This window comes from Suricata suricatta, chromosome 4, assembly GCF_006229205.1.
Source record: "Suricata suricatta isolate VVHF042 chromosome 4, meerkat_22Aug2017_6uvM2_HiC, whole genome shotgun sequence".
NCBI lineage: Eukaryota > Metazoa > Chordata > Mammalia > Carnivora > Herpestidae > Suricata > Suricata suricatta.
In genome coordinates this window covers 69,486,294-69,511,033 of record NC_043703.1, presented here as the reverse complement: position 1 = coordinate 69,511,033, position 24,740 = coordinate 69,486,294, and the positions used below count along the sequence as shown (strand labels likewise).

Here is a 24,740-nt window from a genome sequence, read left to right as displayed (position 1 = left end):
AACAACCCAAGGTATAGGGGCAGAAGCACCACTTCCTCAAGCCCCAGTTCCCACAGGGCAATGCATAAGGAAACTGACATCTGTAGATACAGTAGGTTGCATTACAGGAGAGGTATCTTCAGTTAGGGAACCCAATCTATTATACTGAACAGTATATGCATATCTATCCTTTGTTCCAGAAGAAGATACTCTTTCTTCTAAGGCTATTATAAGCAGGCCTAACCTTTGTTCTGGAGGAAGACACAATATCTACTTTTCAAGGCTCTTCAACTTGGTATCAACTTTCAACCTGGAGAGCCCTCTTGCCTCCTCTATGTTGAATCTCTTCTGTTTGTGTCTATCACACACCTTTCTCTTTCTTGGTTTACACCCCTACTTTTATAAAACACATTTTCCAAAGATGGGAGGTAGAGTTTTTGAGACTTTACCATTATTCTACCCTCATACATTTGTGATAGTTTGATTAGCTACTGAATTCTAGTTTGGAAATAATTTTCCTTCAGAATTTTGAAGGCACTGCTTTATTACCTTCTAGGTTTCAATTAAATTGGAAAGACTGAAGTCATTCAAATTCCTGACTCTTTATATATTACCTGTTTTTCTCCCTTTTCTGCAAGTTTATAGCACCTTCTCTTTGACCAAAGCTTTCTAAAACTGTTGAAGATGTATTTTAATTGGATCTATATGGGGGAGAGAGCCAACATGGTGGAGAAATAGGGGACCCAACTTCCCTAATCCATCAAACACGGCAGTGTTGAGGCCTAAAGACTTTGAATTCCAAGAGTCCGAGCTGCAGAGTGACAGAGACGTCTCCAGGAGCCCACGGGGACAACCTGGTGGGCCACAGGTGCATGACTGCAAACTGGGAGAGAGAAAATGGGAAGTGTAGGAACGGATGGGAGGGATCCCCTTCTGCAGAGCGACAAAGAGAAGAGAGAGGCTGTGCAAGTGTAGGACGGTATCTGGACAAGAGGAATAACCACAGACCAGGGACGGAGAAGGATCCAATTTCTGACTGCAGGGCTTTCTCCAGACTTGGGCCAGCTGCCCAGTTACCGCACCTGGAGAGGAGGGGAGCCAGCCCTGGTCTGGTAACTAGCTCAGGAGAAAGCGATCCCTTCCCTTGAGTGCTGCAGAAAGAAGGTATATAACTATTCAAAGAACAAAGACTGCCTGTACCTGCCAGCCAAAGGCCATATATCAGCAAAATCAGGGGCACATGGAGCGGGAGACCCTTTAGGGAATCCGGGTTTAAATCCCAGCCAAGCACCAGAGAGGCGCTGGAGTTGGCAGAGTGGGACAGGACTGCCTTATTCGCGCCCATGACACAGTGAGATGAGCCTAACCAGTCCGGGGAGGAGAGACTGCGGGGTCACTATTTTTCTCTCCCTCACTAACAAGGTGGGGCTTCAGGGAAGCGGCATTGGGGTCATGGGGGAGGCAGGACCCGCCTACACTACACCACGCCCCTCCACGCCGGGTAACTGCGCATCTACCCAAGATTGTTGTTGACCAAGAGACAGCCCTTCTCCAGACCAGTTCCTCCTCCAGACAAGGTATCCAGTGGTTTTGCATTTTCTGATTTAATTCTTAGATAATTCTGGGGCGCCTGGGTGGCTCAGTTGGTTAGGCATCCGACTTCAGCTCAGGTCATGATCTCACGGTTCATGGGGTCCAGCCCCGTGTTGGGCTCTATGCTTAATGTTTGCTCAGAGCCTGGCGCCTGCTTCGGATTCTGTGTCTCCTCCTCTCTCTGTCCCTCCTCTGCTCACACTCTGTCTCACTCTGTCTGTCAAAAATAAATAAATGTAAAAAATTTTTTTTAATTCTTATTAAATATATTTCTTTTCTTCCTTTTCTCCTTATTTCTTCCCTCCTCTGGTCTGTTTATTCTGATTGTTGGTTTGTTTAAGCAGATACACTGAATCTATTCTCTTTATACCTGGTCTGTATTTATCTTCTTCATCTTCCTCTCTCTCTGGATTAAGTTGCATAGTTTTTCTGCCTGGTCAATTTTATTTTCTTTTTCCCTGCCTCTGTCATTTCTTTGTATGGGATTAAACCTCTTCTACCAATACTACCACACCCTGTTGGTTTTTGTTGTTGTTTATTGTTGTTCTTGTTGTTTTTTGTTCGTTTTCTCCAGGGCTACTTTCACAAACAAATCAAAGCACACCCGGTGAAGGGTCCAAAACAGCACTACGAGTATGGAGATAAAATAACCAGAGTCACAACAACAGAGAACAAGCAAAACACTCCAAAAAACATCTCCTGTAGGTCCAGACCCTGGACAGTGGATGGCCCCTCTTTAGTACAGTAGTGCTCACAGGTGCAGACACATAACAAGCCTTTAAAACACATTAAGGGACAGAAAACTAGCCAAAATGATAAAATGGAAGCATTCTCCTCAAAAGAAATTACAGGAAGAATTTAGAATAATAGTCGTAAGATTAATTGCTGGGCTTGAAAAAAGCACAGAAGACAGAAGAGAATCTACTGCTACAGAGATCAAGTAACTAAAAAATAGGATGAATTTTAAAATGCTGTAAATGAGGTTCAAAATAAACTAGCAGCAGAGGCAGTGACAATTGAAGAGGCAGAGGGGAGAACAAATGAAACACAAGATAAAATTATGGAAAAAGATGAAGCTAAAAAAAGAGAGAGAGGTAGAAAATTCTAGAACGAGGGGAGAATTAGAGAATTAAGTGATTCAATGAAACAGAATAATATCTGTATCATAGAAGTTCCAGAAGAGAGAGAAAGGAGTAGAACATAGAAGTGCCAGAGAAAAAGAGAGAGAAAGGTGTACTTGAACGAATCATAGCTGAGAACTTCCCCATCTGGGGAAGGAGACAGACACTGAAACCCAGAAAGCACAGAAAACTCCCTTCTGACATAACAGGAACTGATCTTCTGCATGGCCTATTGCAGTGAAACTTGCAAAATACAAACATAAAGAGAATTCTGAAAGCAGCTAGGGACAAATGTTCCTTGGCCTACAAGAGTAGACACATAAGGGTAGTAGCAGACCTATCTTCTGAAACTTGGCAGGCCAGAAGGAAATATTCAATGTGCTGAATAGGAAAAATATGCAGTCAAGAATCCTTTATCCAGCAAACCTGTCATTCAGAATAGAAGAAGAAAGAAAGGTTTTCCCAGAGAAACAAAAACTAAAGGAGTTCATCACCACTAAACTAGCCCTACAAGAGATCCTAAGGGGAACTCTGTGAGTGGAATGTTGTGAGGTTCACAAAGGACCAGAGACATCACTACAAGCATTAAACCTACAGATAACACTCTGACACTAAATCTATATCTTTCAATAAAACACTGAACATAAATGCTACAAGCAAAAGACAAAGGGTATCAGAATGGATTAAAAAACAACAACAACAAGACCCATCTATCTGCTCTCTACAAGAGACTCATTTTAGACCTGAGGACACCTTCAGATTGAAAGTGAAGGGATGGAGAACCATCTATCATGCTACTGGATGTCAAAAGAAAGCTGGAGTATGCATACTTACATCAGACAATCTAGATTTTAAACTAAAGGCTGTAACAAGAAATGAAGAAGGGCATTATATCATAATTACAGGGTCCATCTATCAAGAAGAGCTAACAATTATAAATGTTTATGCACCCAATTTGAAAGCACTCAATATATAAAACAATTAATCACAAACATGAGCAATCTTATGTGGTAATTCCAGGGGACTTTAATACCCCACTTACAGCACCAGACAGATCATCTAGGCAGAAAATCAATAAAGAAAAAAATGGCCCTGAATGATATACTAGACCAGATGGACTTGACAGCTATATTCAGAACTTTTCATCCAAAAGCAGAAGAATACACATTTTTCTGGAGTGTACATGGAACATTCTCCAAGATAGATCACATACTGGGTCACCAAATAGCCCTCAATAAATATAAAAGAATTGCAATATACCAGGCACATTTTCAGATCATAATCCTATGGAACTTGAAATCAACCATAGGAAAATTTTTGGAAAACCTCCAAATGCATGGAGGTTAAAGAACATCCTACTAAAGAATGAATGGGTCAACCAGTATGCATACTTAGACAATCTAGATTTTAAACTAAAGGCTGTAACAAGAAATGAAGAAGGGCATTATATCATAATTATATCATGATATATATATACGACATATAATATATATAAATATATTGTAATTGTCAACCAGACAATTAAAGAATAAATTAAAAAGTATTTGGAAACAAATGAAAATTAAAACAGGACAGGACATTCCAAACCCTTTGGGATGCAGCCAAGGCAGTCCTAAGAGGAACATGCATTGCAATCCAGTCCTATCTCAAGAAATAAGAAAAATCCCAAATACAAAATCTAACAGAGCACCTAAAAGAACTAGAAGAACAGCAAAAACAAAACAAAACAAAACAAAACCCTAAATCCAACAGAAGAAGAGAAATAATAAAGATTAGAGCAGAAATAAAATAATATGGAATCAAAGGGGGGAAAAACCCACAGTAAAACAGATCAATGAAACTAAGCTGGTTCTTTGAAAAAATAAATAAAATTGATAACCCCCTAGCCAGACTTCTCAAAAAGAAAAGAAAGAGGACCCAAATAGTTAAAACCATGAATGAAATTTGACTTATCACAACCAATTCCTCAAAAATACAATTAATCAGAGACTATTATGAAAAATTATATGCCAACAAACTGGACAACCTGGAAAAAATGGACAAATTCCTAGACACCCACACACTACTAAAACACAAAGGGGAAGAAATAGAAAATTTGACAGACCCATATCCAGCAAAGAAATTGAATCAGTTATCAAAAATCTCCCAACCAATAAGAGTTCTGGGCCAGATGGCTTCCCAAAGGAATTCTACCAGATATTTAAAGCAGAATTATACCTGTCCTTCTCAAGCTGTTCCATAAAATACAAATGGAAGGGAAACTTCCAGACTCATTCTATGAAGCCAGCATGACCTTGATTCCCAAACCAGACAGAGACCCAGCAAAGAAAGCAAACTATAGGCCAATACCCCTGAAGAATACAGATGCAAAAATTCTCGAAAAGATACTAGCAAATCAAATTCAACAGCATATAAAAAGAATCATTCACCATGACCAAGTGGGATTCATTCCTGGGCTGCAGGACTGGTTCAATATTCACAAATCAATCAATGTGATACATCACATAATAAAAACAAAAGGATAAAAACTACATGATCCTCTCAATAGATGCAGAAAAAGCATTTGACAAAATACACTCTGTTTTCTTAATAAAACCCTCAGGAAAGTCAGGATAGAAAGAACATACCTAAACATCATAAAAGCCATATATGAAAAGCCCACAGCTAATTATCATCCTCAATGGGGAAAAATGGAGAGCTTTCCCCAAGATCAGGAACATGACAGGGATGTCAACTCTCACCACTGTTGTTTAACATTGTGTTGGAAGTCCTAGCATCTGCAATCTGATAACAAAATGAAATAAAAGGCATCAAAATTGGCAAAGACAAACTTTTGCTTTTCACCAAACACGTGATACTCTACATGGAAAACCCGAATGACTTCACAAAAAGCTGCTAGAACCAATACATGAATTCAGCAAAGTCGCAGGATACAAAATCAATGTATAGAAATCAGTTGCATTTCTATACACCAATAATGAAGCAACAGAAAAAGAATCAAGAAATTGTTCCCATTTACAATTGCACCAAGAACCATAAAATGCCTAGGAATGAACCTAACCAAAGATATAAAAGATCTGTGTGCTGAAAACTATAGAAAAGTTATGAAACAAACTGAAGACACAAAGAAATGGAAAAACATTCCATGCTCATGGATTGGAAGAAGAAATATTGATAAAAATGTCAATACTACCCAAAGCAATCTACACATTCAATGCAATCCCAAACAAAATTTGCACAGGCATTCTTCTCAAAGCTAGAATAATCCTAAAATTTATATGGAACCACAAAAGACACTAATAGCCAAAGTGATGTTGAAAAAGAAAATCAAAGCAGATGAGATCACAATCTCAGACTTTAGCCTCTATTACAAAGCTGTAATCATCAAGACAATATGATATTTGTACAAAAACAGACACATGAGCCAATGGAATAGAGAACCCAGAATTGGACCACAAGTGTATGGCCAACTAATCTTTGACAAAGCAGGAAAAAGTATCCAATGGAATAAAGACAGTCTCTTTAGCAAGTGGTGCTGGGAGAACTGGACAGCAACATGCAAAAGAATGAAACTAGACCACTTTCTTACACCATACACAAAAAGAAACTCAAAATGGATGAAAGACCTAAATGTGAGGCAGGAAACCATCAAAATTCTAGAGGGGAAAAAAAGGCAACAACCTCTTTGACCTCAGCCACAGCAATTTCTTCCTTGACACATCTCCAAAAGCAAGGGAATTAAAAGCAAAAATGAACTATTGGGACTGCATCGAGATAAAAAGGTTCTGCACTGCAAAGGAAACAATCAACAAAACTAAAGGGCAACCAACAGAATGGGAAAAGATATTTGCAAATGACATATTGGATAAAGGGATAGGCTCCAAAATCTATAAAGAACTTACCAAACTCAACACTTGAAAACAAATAATCCAGTGAAGAAATGGGCAGAAGACATGAATTGACATTTTTCCAAAGAACATCCAGATGGCCAACAGACACATGAAAAGATGCTCAGCATCATTCATTATCAAGGAAATACAAATCAAAACCCCAGTGAGGTACCACCTCACACTGGTCAGAGTGGCTAAAATGAACAACTTAGAACAGATGCTGGCGCAAATGTGGAGAAATGGGAACCCTTTTGCACTGTTGGTAGGAATACAAACTGGTGCAGCTGCTCCAGAAAACAGTGTGGAGGTTCCTCAAAAAATTAAAAATAGAACTATCCTATGACCCAGCAATAGCACTGCTATGGATTTATCAAAAGGATACAGAAGTGCTGATTCATAAGGACACATGTATCCCAATGTTTATAGCAGATATCATATGTTTTCATTCATATGTGGAACTTGAGAAACTTAACAGAAGACCATGGAGGAAGGGAATGTGGAAAAATAGATACAAACACAGAGGGAGGGAAGCAAACCATAAACGACTCTTAAATACAGGGAACAAACTGAGGTCTGATGGGGGTGGGGAAGAGGGGAAAATGAGTGATGGGCATGGAGGAGGACATTTGTTGGGATGAGCAGTGGGTGTTGTAAGCAATGAATCAAGAGAATCTACCCCCAAAACCAAGAGCACAATGTACACACTGTATGTTAGCCAATATGACAATAAATTATATTTTTTTTTAAATGAAATGGGTCTACGTGGGACTCCTTCAAAATAGAAATTAAGACCTTTCATTAGAAAAACTTCTGAATTATTTCATTTATGATTTCTTCCCATTTTTTTCTATTGTCTCTTTTGGGAACACTTTATTTCAGCTATTGGACTTCCTAGGTTGGTCCTCTATCTTACCTTTTCTCTCCCATTTTCCATCTCTTTATCCTCTGGCTCTATTTTCTTCAAGATTTTCCCAACTTTATATTCTAACCTTTCTCTATAGAGTATTTTTCTCCTCTTGTATTTTCTTGTTGAAATATATAATTTATACAGGAGCACACAAGTCTTAAATGTACAGCTCAATGAATTTTAACACTGGTGCATCCACATAATACCCACATCAAGATACAGAACATTTCCAGCACCCCAGAAGGATCCTTCCTGTTCCCTCTTAATTAGTACTTCTTCTCAAGGACTATTACTATTCTGACTTCTGTTACCATTGATAAGTTAGTTCTGCCTGTTATTTTAAATTCAGTTTTATTGAGATATAAGTTTATATAATGAATTCACTAATTTTAATTGTATACTTTGATTTCTTTTCAAATATATATATACAGTTGCATGTGTGTGTATATATATATCCAAATATATATATATATATACAGTTGCATAACCACTGTGGACATACAGAACATTTCCATCATGCCAGAAAATTCCTTCCTATCACTTTGCGGTCAATTTCTACCCCCTTCCATGATGTATTCTTCTGTGTGTGTATCACAGTAATTTTGTCTTTCTAGAATGTGACATAAATAGAATCACTCAGTGTGTATACTGCTGTTTGACTTCTTTCATTTAGAACAATGCTTTTCAGAGTCAAGCATGCTGTTGCATTTATCTGTAATTTATATTCTTCTTATTGCTGAGTAATATCCCATTATATGGATATATGAAAATGTGTTATTTATTCATCAGTTCTCCATAGGCATTTTGAAGGAAAGAAACCACAAATGTACAGTATGTATTCTTGACCCAGGCCTCACACTATTTCCACTGAGGTTACAACTAAAACTTCAAGAAACAAAAAAATACAATGGACCATGAGGGAGAGTCAAACGATACAACATACAAAAGAATTAATGTTATTATCTAAAGCACTTCATAATCTATTATTTACTATAAGTATACTTAAAAACACAGAAGCAATATATTAGAAATGAACAGGCAGATAAGAAAAACAATTTAAATGAACTTCTAGCATTAAAAACCTATAGTCATTGAAATCAAAAGTTCAATGGACTAAGGAAATGGCAAATTAGACACAGATGAAAAAAGAATTGCTAAACTGGAAGACAAAGCTGAAGAAATCACCCAGAATTTATAGAGACAGAATAAGTAAACAAAGATAAGAAATGCAGAAAGAGATGGTCCATGATATGTCTATTATGAATTCCAGAAGGAAAAAGACAAGCAATGTTCAGGTTGTAGTGGGTAAGAAATTTCACAATCTATAGAACACAGTAACTCTCTATAAATAAAATAAAATAAGTCCACACCTAGAAACAATGTAGTAAAACTGAAGAATTCTAAAGGCAGTAGAGAGAAATGATATAAAATGGACAAAGACCGCTAACTTTTCAAAATCAATAATGGAAGCCTGGAGACACTGAAATTATATCTTCAAAATGCTAAAGGGAGAGTGAGGGGGGAGGGTGGCTGCAACCTACAATGGTATACCAAACTAAACTATTCAAGTGTGAAGGCAATATAAAAATTTCAGACAGTGATACTGGAGTGTAAATCCAGGTCCCACAAATTTTTAGTTATGACTACAGGCAAATCATGTAATTTCTCTAGGCCTTAGTTCTATGTCTATACAACAGAGAAAATAATAATTATCATAAGGTTAAAAACTCAATGTGATAATATGTTAGCATCATTCCTCACATATAATGAGCACTGAATCAACGTAAGCTCTCATTTTTACTCCACACTCACCATTAATATAAGTGTTTAGGGCAGCTAACTTTTCCTCAAAAATAACAAGAAATTAACTGACCCAGTTTTCATTGTAAATTCCTAGAAGCTATACTATTACTTTAGTTACTTTTATCCATAATCTTTAAAATCTCTTTTAAAATAAATTGTAAGTTTCTAGGACTTTTAAAACATCAGATTACACCTAAAGAAAGCATGATAGATTTTAAGCAGTGTCTAACACTTGACAATATTTCTCTTAAGTCTATCATATATTCAAAAATGAAATCAGCATCTTCTTGCAGTAATTATTGCTGAACTGATTCAGTAATGTTGCCCTAGCAGAATGATGCAAGTAATACCTTCAAGGAAGGTATTATACTCAGAATGAAAGAAGAGCTCAGTTCAAGTTCATGCTCAGACCAAGAAGATTCCGTGCTTCATCTAGTGCTAGATAATTATAACTTGTCTCTTTTATGACTCAGATCTAAACTTAACAAGTAAAAGCCTGGTTCCAACCGATATACCCTTTCTCCTTTAAACTACTATCCACCCCCCACCACACACACACACACACACACACACACACACACACACACACACAGCTTTCTCTCCCAGAACACTTGGATTTTTATTTCGTACTCAAAACTAAGGCATATATTTGGGAAAACCAAAAACTAACTTCTATCGAGAACCCCAAACTTCTTAGGATGTCCCTAATAACTTTTTAATAAAAATCGTAATATATAATTATCTTATCTCTACACTAATGAGTTTTAATTAGGAAAGAAAACATTTTCTCAAATGAATTTTTTAGGTGAGTGATACCTAGTTCAACTATAAAACATGTGGGGTTTAAGAAAAAATTTTTGTTTTAAACTATTTTCGTTCTTACACTTCCATCATTCTCTCATAATGCTCCTTTTTCTTCTAGGAGTTGTGAATTCCTGAAATTAAATATTTATTTTAGAAACACTGAAGCAGCCTCAACAATAGCAATGTGAACAAAATAACACTGGTTAGAGCAACGGTAGCAAAACAAATCAGATTTAAGCATTTTATACCACACTGAATTCGACCAACGTGCTCTAGCCACTACATAGGAACTTCTCTTTAAAGTTTATCAAAATCACCAAAGTCCAGTCTATTTCATGCAATGACTGCTAGAAATCCAAGCAATTAAAAATAAAGCCACATAATCACAACTGCTAGAATTATTGCATCTTGACGTATGTTTTAATAGCAATAAATTGACCTACTATGTTGAGTACCAGTCACTGTAACAGTTAACTTTGAAAGCCACAACACCCATCTCTTTACGATGGGTTATTCTCTCAAGGATTCTCTTGCCATGGATAATTGAGACTATGATGTAATCACAAACTCAGAGACAACAGGAAAATGTCTGCAGTGATGAAGCCTTTTTGTTTCCTTACCTAAGCTCCTTAGCAAATACTTGGGAAACAGAAAAATGACTGCCCATACAAAATAAAAGAATCTAAATAGATAATCCTAAGAGCTTAAATGTTTCTCAGAAGTAACCATTATGATAATTTCTGCCCATGTATTAAATTATTTAAAATATGAAGCAGCAGATAATATTTATTATCTGCCACTCTGTCTCAAGATGGCAGCTTAAACTATAAATTTTATTGGGGCTCTTGGGAGGCTCAGTCAGTTAAGCATCCAACTCAGTTTTGGCTCAGGTCATGATTTCATGGTTCATGAGACTGAGTCCCTCAGGCTCTGCACTAACAGCACAGAGCCTGCTTGGCTTTCTTTCCCCTTCCCCGCCTCTTAAAAAAAAAAAAAAAAAAAAAAAAGAATTACAAATTTGGAAAGGGGCTCAAAAGGTCATTTATTCCATCTCCATACCTTCAAACAGGACCTCATCACACAATCCATAGCAAAAGAAACATAAAGACATCTAGTGGAGATTAAATAACACCTTGGAAACCTACTCCTTTAAAAAAAAAAAACAAACTACTCTCAATCTATGCCTTAAATTATCTAGCTAATGCCTGTATACACCTCACTTGTACTAAGGATTCTAAGGAATTCTTTTACTAGGTCTACCATATATAAATATCTAGGAGAAAAAAAATGTTTGAAATAATAATGAGTCCTAAGTGGCTCAGTCAGTTAAGCATCTGACTCTTGATTTTGGCTCAGGTCATGATCTCACAGGTAGTGAGTTCAGGCCTCACATCAGGTTCTGTACTGACAGCGCAGAGCCTGCGTGGGATTTTCTCTCTCCTCTCTTTCTGCACCTCCTTCTCTTTCTCTCACTCTCTCTCTCTCAAAATAAATAAATAAACTTAAAAAAAAAAAAGAATATTGAGTACATTAAAATATACATATTTCCATTTACAAATAGATGCTTAAAATTAGTAACATGATAATGTAGATCAGTCCAGAAATGAGATGTCATCGGACAACTGGAGAAGTTTAGAGCCACTGGGATCTGAAACCATGCACTGAAATTCCCAATTTCTTTGAAAATGAAATTAAGGCAAAAATGTTATTACTATTAATGGTCTGTAAAAGAACATTTTATAGGATTTAGGGAAGCCTCACTTAAAAGAATATCTGATGTATCTTTTTATCCATCAAATCATTATTTTGTAATGTAACTACTGCCTGATCCACGTGCTGAATATGGTCGGGTAAAGTCACAGAACACGGCCTCTCGTCAAACAACGGACAATCCTGGCGAGTTGTTCCGAAGGGGGAGAAAGGCCTTTAGTTACTGAGCACTTAGGGTTTACCTCCATTAAACTATCTAATCTTCCCCCAAATCCTATCAAATGGCATTAACATCTTTTGTTAAAAAGGGCACAGGTTTGAAACTTTTCTGTGATTACACAGAAAACCAGTTGCAGTTCCAGAACTGGACAACAGATAGAGTTGGCCCCTTCTACGAAATCACACTCAGTAAACAATCCTTGGAGAAATGTTCTCTATAAAAGAATACCACTATACATATTCAGGAAATCAAAGTATCAATCCAAAGGATCCGTAAGGGCTTTCCATTTACTGTGATATTTACACGAAATAGATAATAATTACAGCTATATGAATAAATCTCAAGTTGTTGAGGAATAATCAATCCTAAGTTCTTGGCCTGGATTCTCTTCTCTTCAGTAACACATGAAGCTATTGGTCTCAATAGTTTGAGTTTCCTATAGTAAATCAAAATTTAACGGGGAAAAAAATCACACAAGCTTGAGTTTTGCTGCCATTGAAAATTACTGAATTCTAATCTCAATGAAACCATTCTTAATTTGTCCCAGCTCAGTATTCGAAAGCTCCACCATTTTCCTTTCCTAACCTTCTATCTCCTCTCAATTGACCTTTTTTTCTTTTTTTTTGAGAGAGAGAGAGACAACACGAGCAGGGGAGGGGCATAGAGAAAGGGAGACACAGAATCCAAAGATAGGCTCCAAGCTCTGAGCTGTCAGTACAGAGCCCAACGCGGGGCTCAAACCCACAAACCGTGAGATCATGACCTGAACCGAAGTCAGAGGCTTAAACAACTGAGCCTCCCAGGCACTCCTCATCAATTGACCTTGATCCCTATCCACCTTTTAGAGAACATAAGCTTTGAATTCTCAAACCTTTTGCCATCCAGCCTATAAACATCCCTATCTATCCTAACTTCCTCTCCTTTTTCAGTGCATCTGTCCTCCTGTCTAAACTAGCACACTGCCTAGGATCACAGCTAGCATTTAGTTGATACTTTAAAAATTTAACTAATTCTAGACTAATTGTTCCAACTCTGCTCATCCCATGATTTCCTGCATCTTCAGAGATAGATCCATCAGCTCTCTCCTTTCTCTCATCCCCTAATCTTCAAATATTTCCTCTTTATTTGTTCTTTCCCTAATAGCTTAACGCTTTAAGAAGCTTTAAAGAAAACAAACAAAAAACCCTACTTACTTACTGCCTTATCCCTTTCTTTTCTTCAGAATCAAACTTCTTTAAAATGGATATTTATTTATTTGTTTGTTTATTTTTGAAAGAGAGACTGAGCCTTCGCTGGGGAAGGGCAGAGAGAGAAGAAGACACAGAATCTAAAGCAGGCTCCAGGCTCTGAGCTGTTAGCACAGAGCCTGATGCAGGGCTGGAGCTCACGAACCGTGAGATCATGCCCTGAGCCAAAGTCCGCCACTCAACCAGCTGAGCCACCCAGGTGCCCCAAGAGTCAAACTTCTTTCAAGAAAAGTGTGCTTGGGGATTTTATATTAAGGAAGTATTGTCCATTTCTTTTAATCAAGATTGTATTGCAGTTTTTTTAAAGAATCCTTAAATATTTTTTGTTTATTTAAGTAATCTCAACACCCAACGTGGGGCTGGAACTCACCACTGTGAGGTCAAGAGTCATGCTTTCTACCAGCTAAGCCAGCCAGGCACCCCAAGAATCCTTAAAAGATATATATTGAAAATAATTACAGATAAAAAGATAGGACACCTGAGTTTATCTTTAAAACAATCCAAAAACATAAAAATTAATTAAAAATTTAAAAAATAATCCTGCTGGGGGCAGGGGCTATAGATGAAACAAAATTGGTTATGTGCTCATTCTTCAAGCTAGGTGATGACTACATGGGGTTCATCATTCTATTTTCTTTTGTATATGTATTACTTGGGGAAAAGTAAATGTTTTTTTTTTCAAGTAGCTTATGCTCACATTCCTCTTGCTCATTTTTGCGAAGTTTAGAAGTGATTTGTAGTCACCAAATCCACTGGGCACATTTCAATCTTGACCTTACCTGCCCTCTCCAAGACACATGATCCTCTGGACCATTCCTGCTTCTAACTTTCCTCTCCTTTGTCATTGCTTATGCATGTTCACTCTGAGTCTTCTCTTTCTCTGCCTCCCAATCTCCCAGTCTCATTTGGTGGGCATTTCTCCCACTTGCTTTCAAACATGGTCCTACTTCCCCTCCACACACACACACACACACACACACACACACACACACACACACCATAAATGCTGCTGTTTCCCAAAGTTATTAAAATGTTTTCTTTTTCGTGTTTATATATTCCTCCTATGTGAGCTCACCCATTCTCTCCTGCAATTTCAACTGCTTATGCATATGCAAATCCCTACCTCCAGCCCCAAACTCTCCTGAACTCCAGATCCAAATGCATCCTTCACCTGAATATCCCACAAGAACTATGAATACTCAATACCGATCTTTACCTTTCGCCCTAACAAAACCCTGCTCCTCCTCCTCTCAATCAATGCTTTCATTAGACATCCTAGGCAGAAAACTAGGCATCATTTGTCTTAAGGTTCCAAATATGTTTAGCCCCCAACTTAAATCGTACCAATTTTATCCCTTCAATACTTCTACAAGCCCCGACTTTCCATAACTCTAGCTGCTTCGTTCAGACTCTCTTCATTTTTCCACTGTATTTTTTCCCCTAAAACTGATGTCCCTATACTATACTAGTCCCTAAACTCTAATCTCCTCTCCTCTCCTGGGTCCCTCCACACTTCAGCAGGAGTTATCTTTCTAAAATACAAACCCAACAACACCACCTCTATCTGAAATTCTTCAATGGTTGCCCCAAGTTGAAGAAGGAAAACACCTCTAGACTCTTTATCATGGTATCAAGTACTTTAAGATCTGGCCCCTCCCATCACTATACAGCATGCAGTCTGGGATTCATGCATCAGAATGATCTAGGGTTCTCCAAACAAAACACTCAAATCTATCCTTTGCTTTTATTGTACCATTTGCTTAGAGTGACTTTCTTCAACTTCTCTCCAGTGAAAGCCTACTCGACTTTCTTTAACACAGGTCAAATGGTACACAACACTGGAAACTTCCCCTGATCTCCTTTGAGTCAGGATATTTCTACTAACAGGTACTGAGAACAGTATCTGTGGTTGACATCACGACTTACAGAAGTCAGACCCACCTGGGTTGAAATCTCAGGTTCAAACCTTATCAGCTACGACTATGGACAAAAATCTTTAAGCCTGTTTCCTCATCTCTGAATAATAGTAGTTAGGAATGTTTTATGAGGATTAAATAATGGACTACATACAGAATAATGCACAGTGCCTTGCTGAGATTAAGTATTCAGTAAATGTTACTGTTGTATTACGATTTATTCCCACTCTCATCTCCAATACCAACTTGCACCTATTTCTATTATCCTATTGTGATGACTTGACTGTTTGCCCATACAGAACACAGACTGTCTTCTATCACATTTTTATTCCACTATTGGGCATATGGTCTGCAATTTAATAGGTTCTTTAACAAATCTTGAATGAATAACTAAAACAGTTTCAATCCTGATAGTATATATCATAAGGCCTCAAATTTTTTTCTAATAGTCTTACTAGATTTGCTTTCTATCTCCTTGTACAAAATCAGTAATTTAAGTAAAATTTATAGGCCAGCCTCATTTTAATTGAGGAAAATGGGATTTGTTTTCTTGTTTAACACACACACACACACACACACACACACACACATACACAAAAACCCGCAGCACTATCAACAATTTTTTTACATACTATATAATACCAAATTTCTAGGACGGTTATCTACCTGTTGAAAACATTTAAAAGGGTTTCTAAATCTGTGTCAGTTTCCTGACCACCAGGAGGTAAGCCAAGACTAACGACTAAGGTGTACTGCAGTTGTTCTTTCATTTTGTTTTATTTGGCAAGTTACATTCTGAAAACATGCTCCTGAGAAATTCTGAAGAATAAGGAACTAGCCAAAGAAAGTAATTATTACCCACAGCTTAAAAAAAATTAAGAAAGAAAAGTCTGTTCTTTAAAAATTCCAGTAATTTAAACTAATGTTCAAAATAGAATCAAAATATGGGTAGGCAGGTAAGTGGGAATGTGGGGGTACTCATTCTGCAATCTTAACCCTCAATAAATGCAATAGGCAAAACGGTTATTAAGATACTCCTATATGGAAGCATGGTCTCTACTACACTTGACCTTCAAACATCAATGCCCTCTGAACATTAATTAATTATGGGCTTAATATGCAAACATCTCTGAGCTGCTTCAGAATAAACATAAATGAAAGCCTAGAAAAAACACATTATTAGGAAAAGGAGAACGTTCTGTTTTAAAAAAAATAGTTTCTCAGGTCTCGCATCAAATGTGTGTCATACATACGGTTCGGCCCCGAGAGGCAGCAACCTGGGAGGGTCAGAGGCGCCGCAGGCCCGAGGCCCTGCAGCGGGGGTGGCTGCTCATCCCTGAGACTACGCGGGGCGGTGGCCCAGCCCAGCCGGGGTGGGGCTGATCTGTCAGGCGGGGCGGGCCAAACGGCCAGCAGCCAGAGTCTCACCTCCACTTCCCTTTCCCAGCGCAGAGCCCAGTTCCGCGACCACCCAAGAGCCCCCGCACCACAAAGACAGATTTTCTTTCTCGCCGGGTCCGCTCAAAGTTTATCGATCTTTGCCAGCCGTCGGGGCCGCCGGGCTTTGTAGTTCGCCGGTCCAGGCCACCCCGCCAAGGCCAAAAGCCTGTGCAGCCGCTAAACTACGATCCCCACAATGCCCCGCGAGCCTCGAGCTCCCACTGCTCTCCTCCTCCCCTCCCGGCGCCCCAGGACCGCGGCACTGCCCAGGCGGCGGGAGATTGGGTGGGGCTGTCAACCCGAACACCCCACCACCTGCTCCCCTGCCCGCGTCGGTCTCCCTCAGGTTCATTACCTAGGCGCCGCAGGTCGGCTGGGGGCTGGGGATGCGGTCCGGGTGGGGGTGGGGTACAGGCCGCCGCCTCAGCCGCCGGGAAGTCCGTTAGTTCCCGACGTGCGTGAAGAGGCGGTGGCGGCGGCGTACGGTTGCCATGGCAGCCGCTGACCGAGCGGTGGGGGGCGCGCAGGGACTCCGAGACAACTCGGGGGAGGAGCCTGGGAACCCCACCCGGGTGCTTCTGTTAGAGGAGGGAGACTGTGACATTGAAGAGGGCGAGTGACTAATTGACTCGGTACGGCCGGATGAGCCCTGCTGCGGCAGCGTCCAATCCCTTTGGCATGACGCGTGTCCCGTGCGGTCGGCGGAGCGCGTTGGTGCCCGCTCTATTCTGAGAGGATGCCTGTGGCGTCAGAGGAAGGAGCGCCCTGGCGGCTCTGCGCCCGGCTCTTTAAAAGGTCGTCGGGTCCGGCCCCTCCTCCCCCTCCTCCGCCGCCTCTGCGGGCGTCGCCCGCTGCCTCCACCGCGGGGCGGTGTGGGAACCAAGCCACGTTTTCGGGGCTTTTCCCCGGAAAATCGAATTTGTAGTCTTTCACACCTTTCTGCCACTTTCTGAGGAGTGGGATAGAAATGAGTCGTTAGTAAAATGTAATACCTATGGCCTTTAGGATTATTCAGGTTTAAGAACTCGTAGGTGGCATTGATTTCAGCTGAATTTCCTTAGGCGATCGTTTGTGGACTCTCCGTGACCCACCTCAGATGCCGTGGGTAGAAACTGAGGTTCAGCGCAGGGACTTCTAAAACCCGCTTCTTGGTTCACGTCCTGCCCCTACTGTAACCCGAGGGGCAATTTATTTACCTGCTGTGATGCTGAAAGTTTTGATATGGAAAATGCAGATAGTATACAGCTCACAGCGCTTGTGAGAAATAAAAGGCATTTATACTGATGAGGCGCTATAAAACAAAGACTGGCATTTAACAATAACTTATAAATCTTAGTCATTTAATCCTTCATGATAAGAATCAGAAGAGTATTGGCCTGGAGGTGAGAGTGGGAATTTTTTTTTCTTTTTTTTTTTTTAAGAGAGAGAGGAGATGGGAAGGGGCAGAGACAGAAAGGGACAGAGAGAATCTTTTTATTACAACTTTTATTTACATCCAAGTTAGCATATAGTGCAATGATTTCAAGAGTAGATTCCTTAATGCCCCTTACCCATTTAGCCATCCCCCCCTCCCACAATCCCTCCAGTAATTTTCCCCAAGAGGAACTCTAGTGCCAGCTATTAAAAGCATATGTTGCAACACAGAATATATCTGCATATTCCACTTGATTCAGTCCACAGTATACTCAGTAAATATTAAGCTTGTGCAAAAACAAAAGCAAAAATGAACTGTTGGGACCTCATCGAGCCAAAAACTTATGCACAGGGAAGGAAACAATCAGCAAAACTAAAAGGCACCCGATGGAATGGGAGAAGATATTTGCAAATGACACATCAGCTAAAGGGTTAGTATCCAAAATCTAAAAAGAACTTATCCAACTCAACAACTAAAAACACATAATTCAGTGAAGAAATGGGCAAAATACATGAATAGACATTTTTCCAAAGAAGATATCTAAATGGCTAACAGTCACATGAAAAGATCGTCAACATCACTCATCATCAGGGAAATACAAATCAAAACCACAATGAGGTACCACCTCATACCTGTCAGAATGGCTAAAATTAACAACTCTGGAAACAACAGGTGTTGGCAAGGGTTCGGCAAAAGAGGAACCCTCTCCCACTGCTGGTGGAAGGGCAGCCACTCTGGAGAACTGTGTGGAGAGTCCTCAAAAAAATTAAAAGTAGAATTACCCTACAACCCAGCATTTACACTCCTAGGTAGTAACCAAAGGATACAAAAATTTTTTGTATTTGAAGGGGCACATGCACCCCGATGTTTATAGCAGCACAATCGACAATAGCCGAAGTATGGAAAGGGCCCAAATGTCCATCAACTCATGAATGGATAAAGAAGATATGGTGTATATATACATATATATATATATATATATATATATATAATACATATATATATATATATGCACACACACACAATGGAATATTATTCAGCGATCAAAAAGAATGACATCTTACCATTTGCAACAAGATGGATGCAACTAGAGTGTATTATGCTAAGCAAAATAAGTCAGTCAGAGAAAGACAAATGTCATATGATTTCATTCGTATGTGGAATTTAAGAAACAAAACAAATGAACATAGGGGAAGGGAAGCAAAAACAAGATAAAAACAGAGGGAGACACCATAAGAAACCCTTAAATACAGAGAACAAACAGGGTTGCTGGAGGGGTGTAGGGTGGGCAGATGGGCTAAATGGGTGATGGCAATAAGGAAGGCACTGGTGGGATGAGCACTGGGTGTTACATGTAAGTGATGAATTATTAAATTCTAGAAACCATTACTACACTATATGTTAACTAACTTGGATTTTTTAAAAAAAAAAGCTTATACACATTACCCATCTAGGCTACCTGCATAGTGGGTTCAATTATGAACACTGCTTAGTATAAATGAGGAAGCAATTGATAGTAGCTGGAATGTGCCTTCTTGAAAGTAAGAAAAGAAATTCAGGTCTCCATGATCATAGCTTACATTATTCAGAAGAAATGACAGCATTCAAGCAATAAAATCCAGAACAAAATCTGAGTTAATACTTAATAGCAATAGTGACATCCTTATAGAAGCAACACCTAGACTTGTCACCTCTAGCAATTTGATCAGAACTCTGCATATATAATGAGCATATAAATAGAGTCTCCTTTACTCCTGGAGAAGATAATACTAATCTGCTATCGCCTGAACACATGTTTTTGTAGTAGGGATGATAGGTTCACCTGATCCATCTAGCTCTCATCTGATTTCCCTTATGACCAGTCACTTGCATTTACAAGGCAGCTGGCCAGGGTCGTAGTGCAGTCGACAGCCATGAAGAAGTCTGCAATTGCAAGGTCCCTGTGCATAACCCTCCTTGTTTAGGGGAAGTCAGGATCCCAGAGAAACAGCTCAGTAGGACAAGCCACTTAGGGAGAATGATGATAGCAGTGAAAACCAACAGCTGCCTTAACGTAAGCTGAAGGAGGATGGTCACGCCAAGGAAGACCATGAACTCCTGGAGCACAGCCTTAGAAAACCTCGCACGGCTGTGGACAGCTGGGAAGGAATGAGGACTGAATAATGGTCTGTTGTTTTCACTGGAGACTTTGGATCATTTCAAGTAATAAACACACTATGCAAATCTGCAAGTAATAACAGATTAATCTACAGACAATATGGTCCTCAGCCACCGCCCTCATTAAAGAGACTTAGCACATCTGGGGCACCTGGGTGGCTCAGTGGGTTGAGCATTAAACTCCTGATTTCAGCTCAGTCATGATCCCAGGGTTGTGGTGATCGAATCCTGCATTGGGCTCACACTAAGTGTGGAGCCTGCTTAAGATTCTCTCTCTCTATCTCTCTCCTCCACTAGCATGCTCTTTCTCTCTAAAAAATAAAAACTTTTTCAAGTATTTTAAAACTAAATTAAAAAAACAGAGAGACTTAGCACATCTGGTTCAGAGTCAGACATTTTCCCTCAGTTCTCAGTCTTGGCTGCTGTAGCATTTGACTTTGCTGGCCACCCTCCTTAGTGGTTCATGACCTGGGTTTTCCTGAAAGTGTACTTCAGTGTGTTACTCGCCAGCTCTTCTACCTCCTCCTTAACTGTAGAAATAGTTCCCAACGTTCAATCAATACCCGCCCCCTCCATTTATAGGAGATGCTATCCCCCTACCCTAAATTTTACCTAGTTTCTGCAAAAACTAACTCAGGCCTCTACGTGAGACCTTTGTAAGTCATTCCTGCTCACTCACAATCATACCAGCCTGCTCTGTACTCACAAAATTTCCTGCCTGTATCACCCACTGTGACAACTAACCCTACTGCCTAGTGGCAACTCGTGTATTGTTTACTCATTGGCCTTTGTCTTTTCTCCTTATTAGATTTCAAACTCCTATGATGGACATTTATGGGTATTTCCAAATGCATCTTTATAATACCTTTTTGGTATTTTTGATTGATGGCTCCTTAACTTTTCTTTGTTAAACCTCCTCTAGGGTAGCTCTCCCCCTTCAAGAGCTATAGAGGACATTTACAACCTTATATAAATATCCCTGAAGCCTATAGAAAAGCATGGGCCCCCATATGTATTTGGTGCATGTGTACCTTAGGAGGAAGTTCCTCTAAGTCACTTTGGTGTGGAAGGAGTTCAGGAGGTAAGTGGTGCTGGGTTCCGACCCTCCAAGTCACTCCTAGTTCCCAGAGCCAAGTTTCATAGGTCACGAAATCAATGTAACGCATCCCATCCAGCTTTTTAATGTTTAAAATGTGTTAGAGTAAGATAGAGGAGGGTAAAGTAGAACCAAACGGAAGCAACAGGAAATGAAATGCAGAGTGTGTTCACACAGCCCTGGTCAAGTACTGTAGGGCAGTCAGTGGGCTTCACACCACGCTCTCTCCTCTGCTCCACGCTGCGGGGGCTCGAGCTCCACAACCCACATTTCTCCTGGGTGCATGAGGCTGGAAGACCAGGAAGCCACTTGCTCCCAGGGTCCCTTCCAGTTAGCTTACTATGCCTGTCAGCATCACCCTAGGGGTAGCCTTTTGGCCTGGTGGCCGGAACTTCTGTCTCCACCTTCTAGTTGCACTTCTAGAACTAGCCTCCTGGCGCCTCCTCTCCCTCCACCCCAGACTTAGCAGCAGGAGTCAGGCCCTGGATCCTGCCTCCAGACTCCCGCCTCCAGGCCGCTGGGTTCTGAGAACTCCACCCTTCGTTCCTCTCTTTAATCTCTGGCCCCAAAGGCAGTAGCTTCTTTTTGCAGTTAGTACTTACATGGGGACTCCAGTGTTCCTTTTAAATTTTTTCAGCCCTCCAACATCTATTTAATCAATTCCCTATGCGAAATTCTCTCCATGGAAATACTTCCTTTGGTTTCCTTTTTCCTGATGCGTGCACACTGACAAATACAGATTGTGAAGGGAACTCTATCTCCCGCTGTGAATGTCAGTCCAAACGGTTTAAGAAACACTACCTCAGAGGAGTGGGAGAGTTCTTCACTAAACGGATCCCCTATGTGCATGGGGCCAGTCCTCCCACGGATGGGTCCTCGGTGTCTCAGGTCTGGGAAGAGCAGAGACCCAGTTCCGCCACAGCAACTGTCACTGTTGGACACTTTGCCTAGAGTGGCCTGTAAGAATCACTGGTGATGAGCTTACAGTTATCTCCTGCAGTTTGGTGGGAACCCCAAGCTTCATGTGGAATCTGACCAGTTTCAGATAGAAATACAGGGTTTTTAAAAAAACTTTTTAAAAAATGTTTATTTTTGAGAGAGAGAGAGACAGAGCATGAGCAGGGGAGGGGCAGAGAGGAGACACAGAATCTGAAGCAGGCTCTAGGCTCCACGCTGTCAGCACAGAGCCCAACGCGAGGCTCAAACTCACGCACCATGAGATCATGACCTGAGCCAAAGTTGGAGGCTTAACCAACTGAGCCACCCAGGTGCCCCAAAAGGCAGCTTTTTAACTTGCTACCCTCCTACCCTTCTTAGCAAGGTGGGGAGGGAACAAAAGTTAATGATGGAAAAGCAAGGAAGGTACCAGAGACCTCACAAAATGGGACTTGGTGAGTCGAAGAGAAGGAGGGATAAGATAGATTTTCAGGGTGGATTTTTTTTCCCTCTGATGTTGCCTTTTCTCACACATAACATGAGGAGGTAATAGACAAGAGAAGGAAATGAAGCACCTTATACCTCTGTTTCTACCAGATCCAGCCCAAATGAGCATTTTGCTCTATTTTATTCATGTACTGACTATACTTCTGCTTCAGTGCTTCCATTAGAAGTGAGACACTCTTTAAAGACCAAAGCTATTAGGCCAGCCTCACTTAATCACATATTCTTAATGAAAAGAATGGCTCTACATTTGGGGAATTCAAAGTATTTCTTATGTACGCCAAAATAAACACAGAACCTCTTGGCAGTCGCCTGTGGGGATTCTCCTTGCTTATGATTTTGTATTTCTTTATGCTAATTTGGAAATATGAACAGGAAACCCAGGACTCAAGGCTGTTAAGTGGATTTGTAACACTCTGGAGTGTTGTGGGTATGTAACTCAATGAATTAATGTATAGCCCTACGTGGCACCTGCAGGAATAGTATTTTCATTGAGCACTGCAGTAAGTCATCGCATATCCTCGGCGAGATGCTAATACGTTCGCAACACGCCTTTCACCTAACTGTTCTAGGATCTTACATTTAGTAGAGGAACACACAACCATAGGTGAATTACTCTGGCAAACATTGGCAAGTTACTTCGTTTGTGACGTGCAGAACATTTTCCTAGCGAATTGAAATGTATGTCACCTTGTGACTTCACACCGAAGCATGCTACGATGTAGGTGGCATGTCATAGAGGGAGAGCAGCTTGTGACCAGGCCTTATGTTTGTAGAAGGCAGTGCTGTGGCAAGCAACCCCAACCAAAACACACTTAAAATCTGAATGGGAAAAGGAGCGGTGCATCCGGGGTCCTATTTCCCCTTCCAGGAAGATACAAGTCACTCTAGACCGCTACTCCCGGTTCCAGAATCTTTCCTGCTTGGTTTTTTGTTTTGTTTTGGGTTTTTTTGTTTTGTTTTGGTTTTTTTTTTTTTTTTTTTTTTTTTTTTTTTTTTTTTTTTTTTTTTTTTTTTTTTTTTTTTTTTTTTTTTTTTTTTTTTTTTTTTTTTTTTTTTTTTTTTTTTTTTTGCTGTGTCCTATTTTACTTCAACTGTAGGGGATTGAGAGTGATGGACTTAGCAAATTCTATTTTCTCTCTTCCCTCTTGTTTTTCTGCTACATTTTAGGTCTTCCTTGTGATTTATGTGCATAAACGATGGCTTATATGAATCACTCCTAAATGGTTAACTACGCAAGCAGACTGTTCATCTAGTTCTCCGTGAGAGTCGCTCCTTATGTTCGCCAGGCTGCCTCCCTCCTTGCTCAAATCCCATGTTTCCAGAAAGCCCTCGCTGACAGCTACAATGAAGACTTTTAACAGCCCTTATTCAACCTGATCCCTGTCCCTTTCCCCGGGCTCACCCGTGACCTGCTCTCACTATCTGACGCTGCAGTCACAATGAAATAAAGTAAGGACAGCAATCACATAAGTTTTGTACCGTTTCTTCCCTCTTGATCTGTGCCTGGATTTATGCCTTCATGACAAATAAAGCATGTCGTTGTGTTTAAACATTACAATATACGTGAGAATTATAGTCATAGAGTCATACCTTGGAAATACTGTGGGTTTGGTTCCAGAACACCACAATAAAGCAAAAATCACAGTAAAGCAAGTCAAATTAAATTTTTGGCTCCCCCGTGCGCATAAAAGTTATATGTATACCATAATCTTTTAACTGTGCAATAGCCGTATATCTTAAAAAAAAAAAAAAGTACATACCTTAATTCAAAGATCCTTTATTACTAAAAGGTGAGTTTGCAGGACACTTGGGTGGTTCAGTCGGTTAAGCGTCCGGCTTCGGCTCAGGTCATGATCTCACGGTTCATGGGTTCAAGCACCGCATCAGGCTCTGTGCTGCCGGCTAGCTCAGAGCCTGGAGCCTGCTTCAGATCTGTGTCTCCCTCTCTCTCTGACCCTTCCCTGATGGCACTGTTTCTGTCTGTCTCTCAAAAATAAATA

At 40.1% G+C, this 24,740-nt stretch overlaps 1 protein-coding gene and 1 long non-coding RNA gene across 5 annotated transcripts in view; one reads left to right on the top strand and one right to left on the bottom strand.

The window, feature by feature from the left end:
- The window catches only part of KATNAL1 (katanin catalytic subunit A1 like 1), a 93,723-nt gene extending 76,497 nt beyond the window's left edge, over window positions 1–17,226 (bottom strand). Inside the window, exon 1 of one of the 4 annotated variants that reach the window (XM_029936892.1) lies at window positions 16,986–17,226. The gene's annotated coding sequence lies outside the window, so the exon portion shown is untranslated. Of the gene's footprint in view, window positions 1–16,443; window positions 16,526–16,618; window positions 16,735–16,985 lie in introns of those variants that run through there. The other 3 variants (XM_029936891.1, XM_029936889.1, XM_029936890.1) reach the window with 3 other exon arrangements.
- LOC115289601 overlaps window positions 1–24,210 on the top strand; it is a 53,692-nt gene extending 29,482 nt beyond the window's left edge. The window contains exon 2 of the long non-coding RNA XR_003907707.1: window positions 23,908–24,210. This is a non-coding gene — a long non-coding RNA (uncharacterized LOC115289601). The remainder of the gene's footprint in view (window positions 1–23,907) is intronic.
- Window positions 24,211–24,740: the final 530 nt, after the last annotated feature.